Genomic DNA, 19,828 nt, shown 5'->3' with positions numbered 1-19,828 from the left:
TCACTGCCTTTGCACAACTGTAAACCCCTTGCTTTCCTGCAATCAGGTGCTCACACGTCCTTTCTAGGCCACTGGACCCTGAGCCTCTCAAGGACAGAGATAATGCCTTTGCTGTCCCAGCATCCAGTTAGGCTCTGACAGTTAAACAAAAGGTCAATAAATATGAATGAGGTTTAAGTGAGTGCAGATGAGTACGGTCACCTGACACAACGGTTATAGTCCTCAGAATTTATTAGCCAGCCTCACCTTCTCAGTACAGAGCCCTTTAATGATGATAAGCAGACAGCCATCACCCACTGAAATCTCCCAACCACACTGAGGTAGTATTGTGGCTTTTTTTTCTTATTTTGTTTTAACAGCAAGGAAGACTTTATTCAAAAATATTTCAACAGAAGTCAAGATTGCTACCAAAGGAGAAAGAGATGAAACCCAGATTTTCAGCACTGAGCTGAGCTAGTGGAAAAATACCAGTGGATGTCAGGAAGGGACTGGCCAATGCATTAGACTCTCTGTCCACTTGATGGCTGCGTATCCTGACCTCCGACGCAAATACCAGCACATGCTCTTACTTCTTCTTTTGTCCTTTTACTATCTATGGATCTTTTTTTGAGATAGGCTCTCACAGCATAATCCTGGCTGTCCTTGAGCTCACCCTGTAGACAAAGTCTGCCTTGTACACACATAGCTCCACCTGCCTTAGCCTCCTGAGCACTGGGATTCAAGACCTGTGCCAACACACCCAGCATCTACACCTTGAAATCTTGTTTTAATAACCCACCAAGTCCACTTTGCATTCCCCATATAGTAATGGGTGTGAGCTTTTCTATAAAAAAAGAACAAAGATGCAGATAGGGAGAAACCTAAGAGGAGTTAGCAAGGAAAGTGGGGGTGAATGTGATCAAAATACATTCTCTGAAATTCTCAAAGACTTTATAAGCGTGTTTTTAAAGGACAGAATAACTAAAAATTCAAATGTAAATAAATTTATTTCTAAATGATAAATAAAAGCTTTAAAAAGCAGCCTACATTCTAGTTTTTCCCATTTTTATACATTTTTAATTGAAAATTTTTTTCATACAACATACTCTGTGTGGTTTCCCTTTTGCCAACTTCTCCCACCTCCCTACTCAATCAACTTTACACCATTTTTTTGCCTTCTCTCTTTAGAAAACAGTCAAACAGAGAAGCAAACAAAAACAACAACAACAACAAAAACAATAAAAAAGAAAAATACAAGAAACACACAAACAAAACCCATGAAAACACTAAGTCAAATGAATGGTAGAAACGAAAGTGTCCATCAGCTGATGAATGAAGCCATGACTAATGAAGAGCAGAGACAGGGAGTGAAGTCAAATGTCTAGAGTCTGCTGATCCGCTGGGATGCACTGCTGTATGTACAGAAAGAGTCAGGTTCTACTTGTAGATAGGCAGCCATTCCTGGACAACTTATTTTATTCCCAGCCTCCACAACAATATAGGTTATATGAGCTTGTCTGACAATACCAATGGCTTTAGTACATGGTTCCAAATTTCTGAAAGCTTTTGATTTACTAAAAGAAATCAACAAATCCATCTATGGAACAAGCACTACCTAAAGATTAGTTTTAGATGTACATAGAGAATGTTTGGAACCATTCATTTCTCCCCAAATATCCACTAACTGCCCACTCAAGACCAGGCTCTCCGCTAAGAACTTGATGGACAGGGAGAGTCACCCTCTCGCCATGCCTTCCTTCATGACTTTGCATGGAGAGCAGGAGACAGTGTGAACACACAGGCAAATGCAGAACCAAAAGTTACTCCAAGGGCTGTGAAGAAGGCCATGCCTCTTCCCTATACGCCCACCTGTGTGGCAGACAGTAAGTTATCTGGAGGCTACTTAGTTAGATTGATGGTCAGGGGAGGTGTCTTTGAGTTAGGATAATTAAACCAAGACTTGAAAGATGAAAAATAGCCAGCCAGCTGTGTAGGAGAAAATGCTCTCAGCATGAGAAAATGCCTTGAAGCTATTGAATTTAAGCAAGTTTATTCTTCCTAAACACTAAAAATAAAACTTCTACTATTTGAGGGCCAAAGATAATGTTTTAAGATAGCAAGGAGCCTGTACATATATTTTAGTGAAAAGTAATGCTAGTTCCTATCAAAATTAAGCCTCAAATCACAATGACCTACCCCTGAGTCTATTTCTTGCCTGCATCACAGCCCATTGTGAATGGGCAGAATGTCTCTGCTCTGCAGTGTCATCCAGGACCCTGGGTCCTTCCACATGCATCTCCTTCACAGTCTGAGACCTGTCTGTATCTAAGTCCCTCGGAGCAGAAGGGAGAAGCATCTCTCCAGTTCATGTTCAACTGCCAAGAAGCAGCCATTTAGCTACACTTAAGCAAAAGACCCAGAACACTTAGCAAGTGCACTAGAGAAATACCTAATCCAAGAGCTAGGCTTGTAAGTACTCACTGCCTCAGATGTACACGACAACTCACAATATATGAAAAATAGTCAACAAAATAAGAAACAAGGAAGTTGTATGCAATAAAAATAGCTAACATGTTGTCACTTATCAAATTAGGAAATTTCAAAAATACTAGAAATGGAGAATATGCCAGAACTACATGCTCACTAGTACAGAATAGTTCTAAAAGACAGCCATGCACACATTCACTAAAGATAACTATTCAAAAGAATTATCTATTTGCTCTGTCATATGGATGTGGTTGAGAGAAATTGGTGGGTGAGAAGATGAAAGCAAGTTATAGAGCATTGTGTGTGTAGCCAGATTCAACTTAGATCAGGTACATGGGATGCAAATTCACAAGAAGATGTCCTTTAGAACGTCCAGTAAATCTTAGAAGAGCACCCTTCCTAATAGGGAAACTAGCTAGGACGATCAGAGAAGAGATATATAAAAGGAATTGGATTCTATCCTTCATGCTGTCTATAAGGTTACATGATTACTTCCTGCAGATTCTGTTTTTACATGAGTAACTACTGTCTTTGGAGTTACAAGGAAAGCAAGAGAAAAGGACAGAAGGAATGGAGGAAGGGAGGGACAAAAGATGAAGAAAATAAGAAAATGAAAGGAAAGCCAAGAATTGGGACACTGACATTACCATATCCCATTGGTGGAAATATAAATTGGCTCAAATTTCCTGGAAGGAAATATATGCATCAAAACTTATGATTTTAATCTGAGGAACTAAGAATGCCTCTACAACCCTATCCCTGAGGAATAAGACTATGGCGCCTCCACTCTGTAGACCGCTTTGTAGCTGTACAAAGCAATCATCTGTACCTCATGTCACGGAAGATGTCTGTGTTAGATCATCAAAAGCAAAAAGAAAGTATATTGTAGGGCACATTGCTCAGAATAGCAATAGTAGCAACTAAAAGATCCAGCAACTGGCAATAGAATTAAATACTATTCAAGTAGTATGTGATATTACAAAGTTCCTAGTGATATATACTCTCTCCATAAATTAGGCGAGGTTTAAATTAAAATGCCATTTGTCCTCAATTCACACTGATAGAAACTGTAATCCTAAGATACATATAATAGACCATATATGTGAATATGTGTACATGTATGCATATACATATATGTATTCATGAATATAGTTAGGTAGCTAGATACATGCATATTCAAAGCTAAACTTCTGTCTTCTGTTATGACATATGTAGACCCATTCAAGAATACAGGACAAAGAGCATAGAGTCACAGCCACTTCATCTAAAACTAGCTTCCCTGAAAACCACATTTTTACATATCTCTAAGTACTATGCAACAATGAGCCTTCTTCCATTTCTTCTTGCTACTTGAATCAATCACTGTTTCTTTATTAAACCCTAATAAGATATATAAAACAAGTTAGAGAGCTGTAGAGCTAGCTCACCGTTAAGATTACATATTGCTCTTCCAAAGGACCCAAGCTGAGTTTCCAGCACACACATATTAGGCAGCTTGCTATGTCAGTAACTCCAGCTTTACTCTATCTCTAGGTAGATCTGATGCCCTCTTCTGGCCTCTGCGAGTACTGTAGCCACATGCACATATCCACACACAGACACACATAAAATTTTTTAGGTTAAAATTACTTTTACATTAGAAATGCTTTTCTGCTAAGAAAAATTTATGCCACCCCAACATGGAGGGTCAAAGGAAAAATTCCAAAAAGATTCAAAAGAGGACTTAATTCTAGACAAAAGCAAATTGGCAAATGGCTTATGAGCAAACACTATTCCAGACCAGATTTAGGCTCAGTGATCTGTGTATCCTTAACCTGTGGATAATACTTTAAAAGATTCTGTTTTTCTACTCTTTACTGTTTCATTTCCTTCTTTCTTTTACCTTTTACTTTTTTCCTGTTTTTCTGACTATATAGGACTCTCATAAAAAAAAAACAAAAAAAAACCCAGAAATATGTTTCTCAAACAATAAAAGAGGACTTTGACACTCCTCAAAGAGAGAAATGATCCACTCCAAGCATGACACCTTTGGATGAAGCCATCCAGCAAGCCCCACCTAGTGTATTCTGTACATTACAGTTCAAAGTCAATCTTTTCTAAGCATGCCTCCACTGCAAGAACCTAGCAGTGAGGTACCACAAAGGTAGTAAGTCCCATGACCCATTGCAGTCAGAGTCTTGGCTTGGTGACCAACCCCAAGGAGTGCTAACTCTACCCAAAGAATCCATTTAGTTGGCAGCATGTTGACTCATACAGCTTGTACTAGGAGTCTGGGAGTCATTATACACCCTTCATTAGCATTGAAAAACCATCTGTTGGTCATTAGAAAGCAAACATTACATATAATACATTAGGCACTAAAAACAATTTAATTAACATCAAGTTGTAGTCAAAATCCTCCATATAAAGGGAATCGCAAGATCAGGAGTAACTTTTCTTTCCCCTTTATCTCTTGAGCCAACGGCGCATTATGGCAGGCCACAGTCCAGCAGACTCTGCACAATGCTTAGCTCAGATTCAGGCAGCTCAATTCAGAGGTCATTGACAAGCAGCCATTCCTTAGAATCCTGTGGTCAATGTTTGCTACTCTGACCGCTTGTGAGGGAAATAATGTTCTCTCCCACATACCCTAAACATAGCACAATGGATCCAAAACTGTACTTTCCCTGGCTGGCAGAGGATGGTTTTCCATTGTAGGTAGAGGTATTTCCAGTGACAGAAGTCTAAATTTAGAAAGCGGGGAGACAACTTGTGTCCTGCTCTGCCTGCTTATTGTGTGCATGATAATGGGCAGATCAACCCAACGTCTCACTCTCTTCCATCTCTGTTGAACAGGGAGTCTTACCTGGGCCTTTGAGGATACCCCCTGAGAAAAAGCACTAGTCCATATTGGACTTACTAGTTGTCAAGTTTGGAATCATAGCTTCATAACTACCTGGGCTCCAGGTTGTCAACACAAGGCAGGCAGCATTTCAGGTTGTAAGTATCGCTTTCCCAAGGAAACAGTCTGCACTCCAGCCACCTTGACAGCATAGTTCAAGGGCATTGCCCAGCAAACATTTCTCCAAACTATTCTATGCAACATACTCCTGTCTTCCTTTCCCTGGACCCTGATCACGTGTGCCAGGAATGTCTTTCAGGGCTTAAGATAGACATCAGGCTGGACTCAAGAGTACCTACCTCGAGCTTCCTGCCTCTACCCTCACGCAAAGGAGTTTATTTACATGAATTGTCCTTTTCCTAGCTTAGTTCTGAGACCCAAGCCCTGCACGCCCTTAAGGAATTTTACTCCCTTCTCTATTCATCTTGAGGGCCTTTCTAGTGCCTCATTTTTGCTTACCATTCTGTTAATAATGGGAACACACAAGCTGAGGACACTATTGCTTCCCTTGGGGATATCAGAGGCGAGTGGAGAAAATCAGCAAAGTGAACTAAAATCCAGCACAATAAATGCTGAGAAAGTAAGCAAGCTCGGCACCCTTGCCACACTCACCGCAGTCCTGACTCGAGCAGAGTAACTCTCAAGCTTGACAAAAAGGCAAAACCCCTTGGACAAAGAATGCACTTCAGGGGAATACTGCTAGTCTGTTCTACAGAAGCCTCTGGATTCAGTCCCAGAGCCACTAAACCAACTAGTCTGCGTTGTAATAGAGGTCCCAGGTGGCAAAGCTTCAAGTTTGAGGAGCACTGCTACTGAAGATGGAAGCGGAATAGACAGTCATCCTGGTGTGCGTGGAACTGGAGGTTTTCTGGCAGAGTGGACCATAGAGACAGAAGTTGGATAGTCCTAGGCATTTCAGAATGGCCAGGCACCCTACACATGATGCACACTGACCTAGATAACTATGGGGGAGTTGGGCAGATTCAAGGAGGCTGATGGGGGAGGGCAGTGCAAAGGCACAAGTGTTCCCAGAGATAGTGCATGGCACTTTAATGGCTGTTAGGAGTGGGAACAAATGAAATGTCCCCAAACCTTCCACCCACAACCTCTACAAGCAGAAAGTACCGTTCTAGTTGCTAATTTGCATACTCGACGTTTTCTTGTGCACACATCCCAAAATAGTACGCAGCTCAAAAGAAAAATAGTTCAAAACGTCTGTTTCAGAGGGGAAAGTTTGGTTTCAGAGTGAGAAAAATCTTGTGTAAACCCGGATACGTTTACTGACTGTATGATTATGAGCAGATCACATAAGTTCTCTGAACTTTAGCTTTGTCTATAAAATCTGGGTCATGTTCAAGGTCCCTGAGACCAACTACAAGTCAGAAGAACTCGGAAATCAGAAGAGTTGTTATGCTTTGGTGATGGCCTGTTACAGCAAAGGGAGACATATAAAACCATCCTGGAGAAAGATGCCCCGGGATACCCTCTCCTCCAAGTAAGACAAGAGCAGGATTCCAGATTCCCCTCTCTCACATACACACCATCCATCACTCCAGAAATGATATCTGCCTGGCAAGGACAATGCATACCAACCAGAGAAGCTCCCAAGAGCCATGGTGTCTGGGGCTTTCAGGGGGAGTCAGCCACATAGGCAAAGTTCTCACATGACTAACCTCAGTTACTCAGTCTTCAGCATCTCCAGCAGCCAGACCAATACAGACAAGGTCCCAGGAGAAACAAAACAGCCATCCACCTTAAATAAATGTGTTGGACAAGAGTTATCCAAAGGATCTGGTACAGATGAGACAGGTACAAGTTATCTCAGAAACTGGTCCTGGGCCAGTCTTTGAACGCACCAAGTCTGCTGAGTTTGTCTGTTACTAATTGTCTTTATTTTTGCCAGAGTAATGTGGCATATACCTAGTACTGAGTACAAGGAAGGTTTTACAGGCCTTTCCTGTTTATGGCACCTGTATTTTCCCTCCCCTTGAGCCCAACTACATTTTCCTTGTTGGTTCCTTGTCTATTTGGAGTTCTTCTTCCAAGACTTTTCCTGTGGTATGATTCCACAACAGTGCTCTTTCTTATTCCTTCTGGGAGCTACTCATAGATATAAAACAAAACAAAAAAACTAAAACTAAATGTTCTTGCAAACTCAAACAAGTAGAAAAGTACAAAAAACCCTACAACTTGTTATATCATCTTTAAATCTCGAATGATTCTATCCTGTTGGTTGTTTGAATAAGAAATGCCGTTTATAGGTTCCCATATTTGAGCACTCGATCCTGTTGGTGGGGCTGTTTGGGAAGGCTGTGAGGTAGTGCTGGAGGAACAGACCACTGTGGAAGTAGTGTATGGGGCTTTGAGTGTTCCCAGCCATGTCGCTTCCGGTTCTGACTCTCTCAATTTCATTTTTCTGTGGTTGAGAATGTGATCTCTCAGATTCCTGCCCTGGCTCCTGCTGCCATGCCTCCCTGTAAGGGTGAACATTTATCCTTCAGAAATCTTAAATCCAAATGAACTCTTCCTCTTAGTAGTTGTTTTTGGTCATGGTATCTTATCACAGCCAGAGAAGAATAACTTCTACCCAGCCTGAACGAATGAGAACAGCTCCACATGGTTTTCTATGTGTAAATTCAGATAATAGGTTGATAGATTTTCTAAAGTTAGAATGATTTATAAGCATTGTTTCATCAAAAGTGCTTAGTCTTAATTTTTATCCAAATGAAGAAATAAAAATGAAGTGACATTATTTCTTTAGTGTAACTGATGTTTTTAAGTCTGTCAATGTTAGGAATAAACAAGATTGTCACTAGTGGCATTAGGTGTCTCTAATCTACAGGTTTGATTTTTGCACAGTATTGGCTGACTCCCTTGAACAAGAACCCTTTAGTATTCTCACGCTTCCTCCCAGTAAGCCTCCCTCCACCTCCTGGCTTTTGTTACAGTGTCCACCATTTTTAGGCTATAAGGACTTGTATTTGCATTTGGCTCTATAAGAATAACTCACGGCTGTTTGGACTAGATCTGTACTCAAAGGGATCCAGCCTTCCCTTTCACCACTTCCATCATCTCTGTGCTGTGTGCTTTGACTCCTCTAGTAAGTGACCTGATTTCATTTTCAAGTAATTTTTCCCCTAAAGTAGGTAACTATTTCCCAAGTTTGGTGAGTTATATGAGACTGTCTTGTTACCCTGTTTCCGAACAGCATCTTGGTTTACATCTGATGTTCTTTTTTAAGATTTATTATTATTCATTGAGTGGTGTGAGCAGCTACAAGTACATGTGTGCTCTAGAGGCAGGCCTGATTTCCTCAGAGGCGGGAGGAGAGCATCCAGTCTCTTGAAACTGGAGTAACAGGCAGTGGGAGCAGCCTGATGTGGGTGCTGGGAACTAAAACAGAGTCTTCTGCAAGAGCAGCAAGCGCTTAGCCACCGAGCAGTCTCTCCAGTTCCATATGTGATTCATTCCAGAAAGTACTGTCACTGGCCTCTTACCTCCACCTATTGACTGCCGCTGTGGTCAGGCTTCTTGTCCCCTGCCTCTGTGACTTAATCCTTCCTGGATGCCAGACAAGTTCAATCTTCTTTGTGCAAGCCTGGAAACGGAACAAGGGTGTTTTAACACAGGCTCTCTCTGCTTAGATGGTCTGCATCAAATTGTTTTGAAGCACAGTACATTACCCCAACCTACAGAGCCACAGACTTTTTTTTTTTGCTGTATTTTTGAATAAATTTTAAGTTCTATTTATTGAGTTCTCTCCTTCGTGGACTTCAATTTACATTGATTGATAAGCCCCCAATTTGTCTCTTCAGTCTGACATCTCTTTGAAATCGAACTGTGCTTCCAACCATCTCCTTGCATGTAACTGAAGTTAAAGACAGACTCTGGATCCCGTCACAAACTTGTTTCTACTCATTCTTCCCAGTCTCATAAATGGGAATACATTCCTTCTGGATATTCAGACCAAAGCGTGCAGTTAGTTACGGTTGGCTTCTCTCAGTTTTATAACTCCACCTTGGATCATTCTGCAGATCCTATTATCATATCCTTCAAAATACCCAGGCTTTCTCCACTTCATACCAATTTTCACGTTTTGTTCAGTTTCTGTTGCAAAAACAGAATTCCGTAGACTTGGCATTTTATAAATACCAGAGGCTGTATTAATTACTCCTGTGTCATCATGATCAAATATCTGGCAGACTCAATGTAAAAGAATTAAGTTTTATTTGGGTTCCCAGCTTTGGACGGTTGCCATCTATCCTTGTGCGGATGGGTAAAAGGGGCTCAGTTCATACTGGAAGGAATTGTTCCTATCATGGAGGAACAGCAAGCGAGGACTATGAACCAGAACCAGGAGCCTCTCTACAACCTTCAAAAATCCACCCCTACTGAGCTTCTTTCCCCAGTCAGACCCAGTCTTCTAAGGGGTTCACAGCCTTCATAGCAGGGGTTCCCAGTCTTCGCAATAACACCACAAACAGGGCATCAAACATTCAAACTATGTGCTGGTAGGAAGCACATTTATCTCATTTTAGTTTAGGTGGTAGAGGCAGGGAGGTCCAAATGCAGAGTGTCAGCATCTGAGAGCCACACACTCAAACTCACATGGTCGAGACTATCACAGGGGGAGGGAAAACAAGAGAGGTGGGGTGGAGACAGCTCATGCTAAAGAGGCCAAGTTTATAACAACCCTGTCTTGTAATGACTAACCCACTCTCATGAGATTAATTCATTCATCATGGTGGACTCCTCATGACCTAATCATCCTTAAAAGACCCATATTTATGCCAACTGCATTTCACCATGGAGAAGGCATCCAAACGCTACTCTCTCTGCTGTAACTCACCCCCGTTTCTTGCTTCCGTCATTCCAAGAACCTTAGAACCACATCCCTGCTCATCTTCCCAGTAGTCTAACCTCAACAAATCAGCCACAGTGAGATGCCATGATGATCCGTATGTTCCTATGCTCAAAGTTTTAGATCACCTTTCCAATGGCTTATGTGACTTTTCTGCCCTCAGCTTTTAGCACCATCCCCACTGCTGACTCTGCTAGTCACACTACGTTCCCGAAGCCTCCACTCTTCCTCAGGGTCACTGTATTTGTGATTCCTTCTGGAACTTCATTCCCCTAAATATCCTAAGGGTGGGCTCATCCATTTTCTTCCAGTCTCACTTTCATGGTGGTTATCCTTCGTGGCCATCCATGAGCAAACAGAACAAGACAGCAGCATCTTTACCACTACTACCACTACATTTCTTAGCCCTTGACCTCGTTTATGCTTCTCTTGGTACTTATGCCCCCCAATCTTTCACCTCTCAGGCTGCTTACTGCTTGTTTGTGACCTGTATGAGGATTTTGGCCGGCAGGTGCAGTCCCTAATGTTTATCAGAGGAACTGAGTGACAGATAACCTTTCTCTGCCTTCCTTCCCTGTGCGCATTATATGTTTTGCTCTTTGCAGCCTGTGCTCATTGCACTCTTCCAAGCCTCTCTATCTCTTCAGCAACTGGTTTTTCAGTAATGTTTATTCCTCTTTTTACTTATTGAACTTTTTTTTTTAGATATGTAATGAAAATATTTTTATCCTACATTCCCTTCTCCCAGCCCAGGATGTTATACTCTTTAGGGTGCTAATCTATTTCTTTATTCTGTCATCCTTGAACACTTCTTTTCTGTGTGTTGAATTCTCACTTACTGGGCTGTGGAACACCTCTAAACTCTTGTGGGGTGTTGATTCTGCTCTTGTGTTGCTTCCTGTTCTTCTAGACTGGACTTCCTGTCTGTAGCTTTAATCTTTTTTTATTTTTTTCTATAATTTATTTGTAGAACTGCTATGTCTCATCTCTTCCCCTCTCCACCCTTCCTCCTATTCTTTCTTTCCTTCTTCTTTTTTCTTTCTCTTGGTCTTATTGACTAGCCCAGAACAGAACTTCTTTTAGCTTAGACAGGCATGCTCATTTTTCCCTCAAAGGCATTCTTTGAGGGCAGCTATTATATGTGTTCTTTTGGCACATCTGTTCAGGAGCCTGAGGTCTTCTGTGAAAATGAGCAGAGGAGGGCGGTCATCAGTATGCACACACTTCTGCTAGGTGAAGCATTGCTAGAATTTCTGATGACATCTCTTACTTCTAAGGGAACTGTAAAATGCCCTCTTCCAGCCCTGACATACACACAGGAAAGGAAGCTGTTCCAGGGTTAGAAGGAAATCCCAAGCTTCTTCCTTCATCATGGATTCCTGTTCCTAGGCTTGGTTGAGTTGCTGTGACTATTTGCTTTGATGGACACACATGATGGGTGCAGGAGGAATCCATATTGTGAATTCTGATTCAATGCTGGTATCTCTTACTAGTCTGTTTTGAGGATACTCCAAAGATCAGGCAGTGTGCTGTTGGGCCAGTTGCTGGTTCATGACACAAAGATTAGCTTTACTGTTCCCTATTTTCTACATTGTCTATCTCTAGTCCTTTTCCCAAACTGATCATAAAGTGTTAATAGAAAATTTCTTCTTATTCTTTCCGCTTATCTCCCTCCATGTCAACCTAAGTTCTTTGCCTGAAGTTCTGCATGTTCAGTAAAACTTATTCAAAAGTATTCCCTAAAAAACATGATCATGATGAAATCTTTGCTAGAGAGGAGAGAGAGAGAGAGAGAGAGAGAGAGAGAGAGAGAGAGAGAGGAAGAAGAGACGAGAAGAAAGAGAAGAGAGAAAAGAGAAGAGAGGGAAGGAAAGGGAAAGAAAGAAGAAAAAAGTGAAAAAGGAAAAGGAAAAAAAAACCTGCTCACTGTTCAGTTTTCTTATTTTAAAGGAAGGGTGAAAAAAACAAAGACTCACATCTGGCCAAGTTTTAACTCTGAACACTTTGCATAATCAGTTAGAAACCTTTTGTTAGTAGGCCAGATGGCTGCTGCACCCACCCCCCAAAAGGAAATTAAATATGTAGGCAGTGACAGCTCAAGGGAGGAATTAGAAATTCCTTTCTAAAGAGAAAGGGCCTCATCTGGAGCTGCCCTGTAGGTGTGGTTTTCAGTGGCCATTGGTTTCCTAGCAACCAAGCTCTTTCCCAAGGAGAGGTCTTTTAGTACTGGGTCTTTAAATGATCTCCATAAGCACTGGAGGACACAACCAGCACCCACAATGCCTTTCAGAGCAAGAATGTCCGTCTCCATAAATAGAGGAGGGTTGGTACCCTGCCCTTGCTGTCTGGTTTACCCGATGCCATTGATGCCTCCACCTTAGCACCAGCCCTCACTCTACACATTCCAGGATCATGGAATCCATTGAAATACAAATGGTTTCTAAACCCAAAATACTTTTATGCCCATAAGTAAGCGGATTAATTAATCACACTTGCTCAACCATTGATATCGTTCACCTGGATGATAGTGACGAATCCAGAACTGATTTCAGGTTCCTACACCCCCCCCCACACACACACACACACACAGAGAGAGAGAGAGAGAGAGAGAGAGAGAGAGAGAGAGAGAGAGAGAGAGAGAGAAGTCAACCCTAACCGCAAATGTAGAGCAAGCTCTGTGAAAAGCTGCTCATAGTCCTACCCTGTAAGACCTTTGTGTTCTGCTCTTGCTTCCCTCTCCAGTCTCAGTCCTCTACATGCACCCTTTCCCTTCAATCAATCATATTATTTGCAGCACTTAGCACACACCAGGCTATCTCAAACCTACTGTAGGTTGTCCTTTGGGCATAGCTTGTTCCATAAGGGTTTGTGTACTAGAACCTTGGCCTCACGTGTAGCAATGTGATTGTATCTTTCAGAGATCAGTGTGATGGAGGATTAAAGGTGTGTCATCGGGACAGACCACTGTTCTCAAAAGTGATTATGTTCTCATGGGGCGATGGTTCCGTCAATGAAGTAGCCATTCACATGAGGACTGAAGTTTGACTCCCCAACAACAGCGCTAAAACAGGCCAGACAAAGCAGTATAAACCTGTTATCTGAGTGCTACGGGATGAAAGGAAAGAGAAGGATCCCTAGACTCTTTGGCCAACTAACTCGTCTAAAGGAGTGAACTCTGGGCCCACCTTAGCTCAAAAAAAAATGTGGAGAGAAACTGAGGAAGACCCCAGACATCAGCTGACTTCTGCCTCTCCACGCACAAACATACGTATAAGCACTTATACATTACCCACGTGAGCATGCATTTCATATTCACACATGTGTGCGCACACAATTGTTATGGGAATTCAGGTATAGGAGAGACAGAGTCCTTGGCTTCCTGCTTTTGTTTCCTCATGCACGTACTCACCATTAAGCTATATGCCATGAGGCGACGCAATACAGAGGCTCTCACGGGAGCGAACGCCCTGCCACCTAGACATACAGAATCATGAATAGTGAGCTAGATAAATCTATTTTCTTTATGAAGTATCTGGCCTTGGTATTTTTGTTATAGCAACAAACCATATCAAAACAAGGCCAAAATATGACCTTTGTACATTAGAATATTCTTAGCCCGTGAAAGTTACTGCATGACTTCACTTGCAAAATTCTTCCTAACTCTCCTTCTGTGCCTAGCTTTGTTTTGAATGTTCCCATCTCAACTCTTACAGTATTCCATTTATGCCTGTCTCACAACTAAGAAAAAATGAACTGTAAGTATAGATTTATTTATCTATGCCACAACAAGCATGTAAATCCTTTAAGAACAGGAAATGTTCACTTTCCCTCCGTTTCTTCACATATAGAAGAGCGCTGAGTACATAGCTAAACAACTGCACAGGGGAATGAACGAGTAGATGATGAGGTGGTCAGTACAGCTTGCTTGGATCCTGTCCAAGACTTCCCATATGTTTCCAGTTACTCTCTGAACCAGAAGTCTCCTCTTGTAAGGTGTCCCCTTACTGTTAAGAAGCATAAGTACAAGAAAAAGTATTCAAAAGTACTGACTTAAGACTGTAGACACAGAAGCCCACTTTTCTCCTGGAATGTGGTCTAGAAAGAATGTATCAGTAAGAGAACTGTAATAGAATCTGTAGTGATCTCACATCTAGGAAGTGTGTCATTATAAATTATCTCAGTGACGCTTTCAAATGCTTCCCCCACTCGTGAGCATGAACGCATTGTTTTATAGAGCTTAAGAAAAACTAGAACCCAGCCATTTCCTTCTTAATTATAAAATCCAATATTTGTGTGCACTGGTTACAGCCCTTTGCAGGGAAAAGATGTATCACTTTAGAGACTGGTTGAGATGTACTTCATTTTGTCTTCAACATAATAGTTTGAACTCTGTCCTTTTCCATAGCCCAGGCAAAGTGTTCTTTTTTGAACACCACTCTTCAAAGACTAGAAGACTCCTTTCATGTTCTCTTCCTTGGCCTTTTGTTCTCTACATTGAATTCTTTGAGTCCTTTAAACTGCTGCTCATGAGAGATGGTCACAAACATTTGTATGATATATAACATTCCTGTTTAACAACAACAGCAACAAAAAAAGTCAAGACCATAAATGACCAAAACGTTATACTCTTTTCAAGTTAATGAGTTAGCATGTCAGAGTTTAAAGGATACAGGTAGAAGACACAAGATCTCCAGGTCAGAAAAAGGAAAATAAAACCAAATAAACAACCAAGGTATTATCATATTTTTGGGCCAGCCTTTGAATTTCCAATTCACAAACAAAATATGATTAAGACCAGCAATGTCCATCCTTGTAGAACATTGCTTCACAGACAAAGAGTCACAAGCTTAAGATTCCTAGTCTGTATTATTCTGCAGACAAGCCTTTCCCAAAGTTGATTAAAGGAAGACATTGTCTTCATCTTCCACGCCTGTGCTATACAAGCGTGCTCAGAGGTCACTCAGAAAAGGCTATAAAGGCCTCTCCTTCCACAATGTCCAGATATGTGAAATCTCCACAAAGAACCATCTTACAGTACCCGCTATATACATCAGCATTCAGGAAATGAAACAGTTATGTGACCGTAAATGGGCCATACAAAGGAAACAAATTGGAAACAACTCCACTTCCTGAAAACAACAGCTTACGCCTCATCTTCAAGTTCATAGAGCAGAAAGAAGCAAACCTCAGAGAGCCATGACCTTGAATTACAGAAGACAGCAGCCAGTGGACACACATCTGATCATTAATTATATATGAGCACTTTCTTTCCCCCACTGAAATGTATATTTAGTGAAGCAGGGGTCAGCACCTATGGAATCTCCTTGGGAATGAATTCTAGGTCCCTAGTGGACAGTGCCATTTTTTTATTTATTATTTTAATTATTTTTCTGTAATCAGTGCTTAAAATAAAACAGAAGGCAAGTGCCTGTGCGAGCAGATATGGTGATGAAAACTGTTAGTGATGTGTTCTGAACATGATCATCTAGAAACACCTGGGTCCTAGGAAGAATGCTTACAAAATTAAGACCAAGTTCTACCAAGATTTTTCATGATCAAACAGCCACATGTCTCTAGGCTTGAGAGAAACCAGGATTCTGTATGTTTATTCCTTCAATAAGTAGACATTGAACTACATTGGGCACTAATAAAAGTGATAAAAAGTCAAAGGAAAAAAACCCACCTCTGCTGGTTCACTTAGAGTCTGCTGCCTAAAGCCAGAGGTCAAACCAAGCAAGAAAGGACATGGGTGAGCAAGATTAGGTCGAGTGAATCTGGAGAACAAAAGTTTCCATCATGTCTGTCATTTTTTAAAAAATCCATTTGAATAATCGTCTTTCATGAAAGAGAAAAGAACTCCAGGTGAGTGATTGAATTGCCTGAGTGTTACACAGACATAATGAGAGAAGGTAAGACGAACAATTCCACAGAGCCCTCTCTACTCCTTCCTTTCTCCACACTCCCTACACACTGTAGAAAGAGATCCACTCACCCACTCGGTGAGTTTAGGAACAGAGAATGAAGAGAGCTTCCTATTTCATTGTGGACTCTAGGGTCATACCTAACATCACAGTCCTTATTAGCACAGGGATGTCACTCACAAACTCACATTCAAGGACTGACCCAGTGCTAGGCCAGCACACATTTCTCTTGGCTCTACTCCAAGTCTTGTGGACCCACTACAAGCCTGTCTCCTCAGCCAACCCTCACAATGGCTGATTCCATATAACCAAATTCATATCCATTCCAGTGCCACATAGGCACACAGCAAAATGAGATCGAGAAAACAAAAAGAACAAAATTGAAAGTTCAACAGCATAGAACCAAAGGAAAATAAAGAAAGAAAAAAGAAAAAAAAAGGAATAACCAAGCAGACATTTTGAAGTTGAAAAAAAATGTCAAAATTAAAAAAAAAAATCTATAGAGAGTTTTAACAGCCGACTCAATGGAGCAAAAGATAGTATCTGCAAACTCAATGACAGCTCATTTAAAATCACCCAGTCAAAGTAATGAACACAAACAGAAAGAACTGGAAAAGTGAAGAGATCCTAAGACACTCATAGAATATCATATACATGACCATATGCCAGTCACAGAAAGATAAATGGTTCATGGTCTCAAAAATCCATGGAAACTTGGAAAGCCTATGAGACAAGAACAGATTATAGAACGCTGTTCATCAGGATGTGGATAAGGAAAGTAAGGAGATAGTGGCCAAAGTATGAAGTTTCAATTACACAGGATAAATAAATTTAGGAAATCTAATGTACCGTATGGCGAGGGGAGCTATTAACACAGCTCAATATTAATATAGTCTTCACAAAAATGGCAGCTATATGAGGGAATTGCATTGTTTTTATCTAACTTAAAAATGTTTCTTAGGACTTATTTATTTTATGTATAGCGTGCACTATCTGCATGTTCACTTGCATCAGATCCCACTAGAGATGGTTGTGAGCCACCATGTGCTTGCTGGGGATTGAACTCAGGACCTCTGTAAGAGTTGCCAATGCTCTTAACCACTGAGCCATCTCTCTAGCTCCTTTATCTAACTTTATAAATAATGATTTTACCAATAAAAACTCAGGAGTCAGAGGCTGAGGTGAAAACCTGCTAGAAATCTTTTTCCTCCATTCCAACCCAAAAGGAGTCACCAGACTCTCTGTCGCTCCCTTCTTCTTCCTGTGTGTTTTTCTATACTTCTTCCTGACCCCCTCTTACCCCCATGGCTATTTCCTGTCAACTAGCCATTGCCTCTACCTCTTGATCAGGTTTTTATTTAATTAACACTATCTCGGGGTTCACGGTATGGTCAAATATCCTGCATCAGAACTGCCTTAATGGCAATTACCTCATAGTGTATATAGTTATCAATACCACATTGCATATGTTAAATACATATATATATAATATTTATCAATTGCACCTCAATAAAGTCGGGGGGTGAAAAATCAAGCAATGGTAACTGCAACATAGAACATAAAGTACGAGAAGGGGATCGAAAAAGGTGAGGGCTTGGTAGTTGTCTGGTGGTTAACAGCAACCCCTCTGAGAGAGCTGAGTAAACCAAGGGAGCCATCCTGCCAGCAAGACAGAACCACAGTGCAATGACCTGGGCTTGGCTGAGAATAACCAAGATGAAAGTGGCTAACATAGAAGGAGTGAGATGGAGCAAGCTTGAAGCTGAGACTTTGCTTTGTAATTTTTAAAGTGGTATGCATTGAAACACACTGGAAACCAGAGGGTTTTTTTCTCCATGTTAGGAGACAAATAGGACATGATTGCTTGTCCTTCCTGAATCCTCACACACAATTTAAAACACAGAAACTGTCACAGGATGGCCATAAGATTCTTTATATTCCAATATCAAAACTTTCCATAGACTTCCCATTTATTAGCTCAGAATACACTCAGCTTGACAGCTTGGGCAGTTCTGCAATCTTGTCTTCGACATCACACAAACCTTCTGCCATCACATCCAGCTACGGTCTAGACCTTGAAGATCCTTTACCAAATACACCTCGGGCTTTTCCTTCTGATGGCCTATCTTCATAGAGTACCTTTGCCTTCTATTCTTCCTCTTTTGCCCAGGGATTCTTTAAGACTTGGCTTGCCAATCATTGCTCCAAGAGCTCCCTCTTACGCTTCCAATTTGGGTAGTATACCCTGTTACACCTCCATTGCTTCTCTACATCTTACAATTCTCAATTGTCATTGTTTCTTTATTGCTTACCATGTCTGATGCTATGTTCCCAGAAGGGAGAGAATTTTGAGTTTAATATTTTCTAGTCTTTATTCTTAAAAAAAGATTTAAAAAATATCATTATGAGTATGTGTACGTGTGTGGGGACGTGTGAGCATGTGTGAATGCAGGTGCCAACAGGAAGGGGAATGCCAGAGTCCCTGAAGTTGGAGTTGTAGGTAGTTGTGAGCCAACTGGTGTGGTTGCTGGGAACCGAACCTGGGTCCTCTGTAAGACCAGCAAGTAGACTTAGCCTCTGAGCCATCTCTGCTCTTTCCCCCTATACTTTCCAATTTTAACTTGGTATATTCCCTAAAGTAGAAACCCCAAACTGCTTTTGGAAAAATAAGCTAATAGGTGGGCTACATTACCTCTGAATGCTTTCTCTGTTAGCAAGAAGCATTGGAGGGTCTTCCTCTGAGCCGCTGCAGCATCTTGTCTGACCATACTGATAGTACTGCTAAACTATGCAGGAGATTATCCACTAAGCTGTGGTTCAGGACTGTATTAGCTCCCTTTCTCATTGCTGTGACAAAATACACTGACAAAGGTGACGTAAGAGATAAAGGACTTACTTCTGCTCATAGTTCATCATGGCTGCCGCAGCCTAAGACAGCTGATAACATGGTATCCACAGAAAGGTACGAGTGCTCAATTCACTTACTCCTTATTCAGTTGAAAACCGCCAATGGAATGATGTTGTCCATTAAGGTGGCCTTTTCTGCCTCAATTAACCTCCTCACAGGCACATCCTGAGACCTGCCTCCTAGGTGACTCTCGAGCCCACAAAGTTGACAATCAGTATGAACGAACCATCACAGAAAGCTTTTTGGCTTTGAGACAGGGTCTATGTAACTTGGTCTGGCCTGAAATTTATGATGTAGTCCATCCTGATCTTCCTTCATGGCAAAGCCCCCGTCTTAGTCTTCTTAGTGCTAGGATTCCAGGCCATGCCAGGCTTTAATAAATTGTTTTAAGTCTACAACGAACTGCACGTCAAGAGTCCCCACCTTCTGAGGCTCTCAGCATCACCATCAGCAGGCTTTCTGAACAACTTGTTTTTCCTGGAAATTCATCTATTAGTGGTTCCACGAATAAGTTTGCATTCTATGATCTAAACAAACTTAGTGAACAGGGGTTACTCAAACCTAATTCCCTAGAGAATATAATACCCACTCCTTGGGTCTAATTGTTTTTTAATTATTTCTATAAAACTTAAAATGTGTCTTTATATGTTTTGAGAAAGAAAAACGGCAGTTCCTGCCAAGTAGAGTTCACAGTGAGTGTGTTAAATGATTAAACAATGTGTCCCTAACTGCTAAGTAAACAAGGCAGTGGCTTGTTTTGTTTATGGCTTTTGTTTTGTTTTGTTTTAATT

The sequence above is a fragment of the Microtus pennsylvanicus genome, chromosome 12, assembly GCF_037038515.1.
Source record: "Microtus pennsylvanicus isolate mMicPen1 chromosome 12, mMicPen1.hap1, whole genome shotgun sequence".
NCBI lineage: Eukaryota > Metazoa > Chordata > Mammalia > Rodentia > Cricetidae > Microtus > Microtus pennsylvanicus.
Note: the sequence above shows the minus strand (reverse complement) of the source record.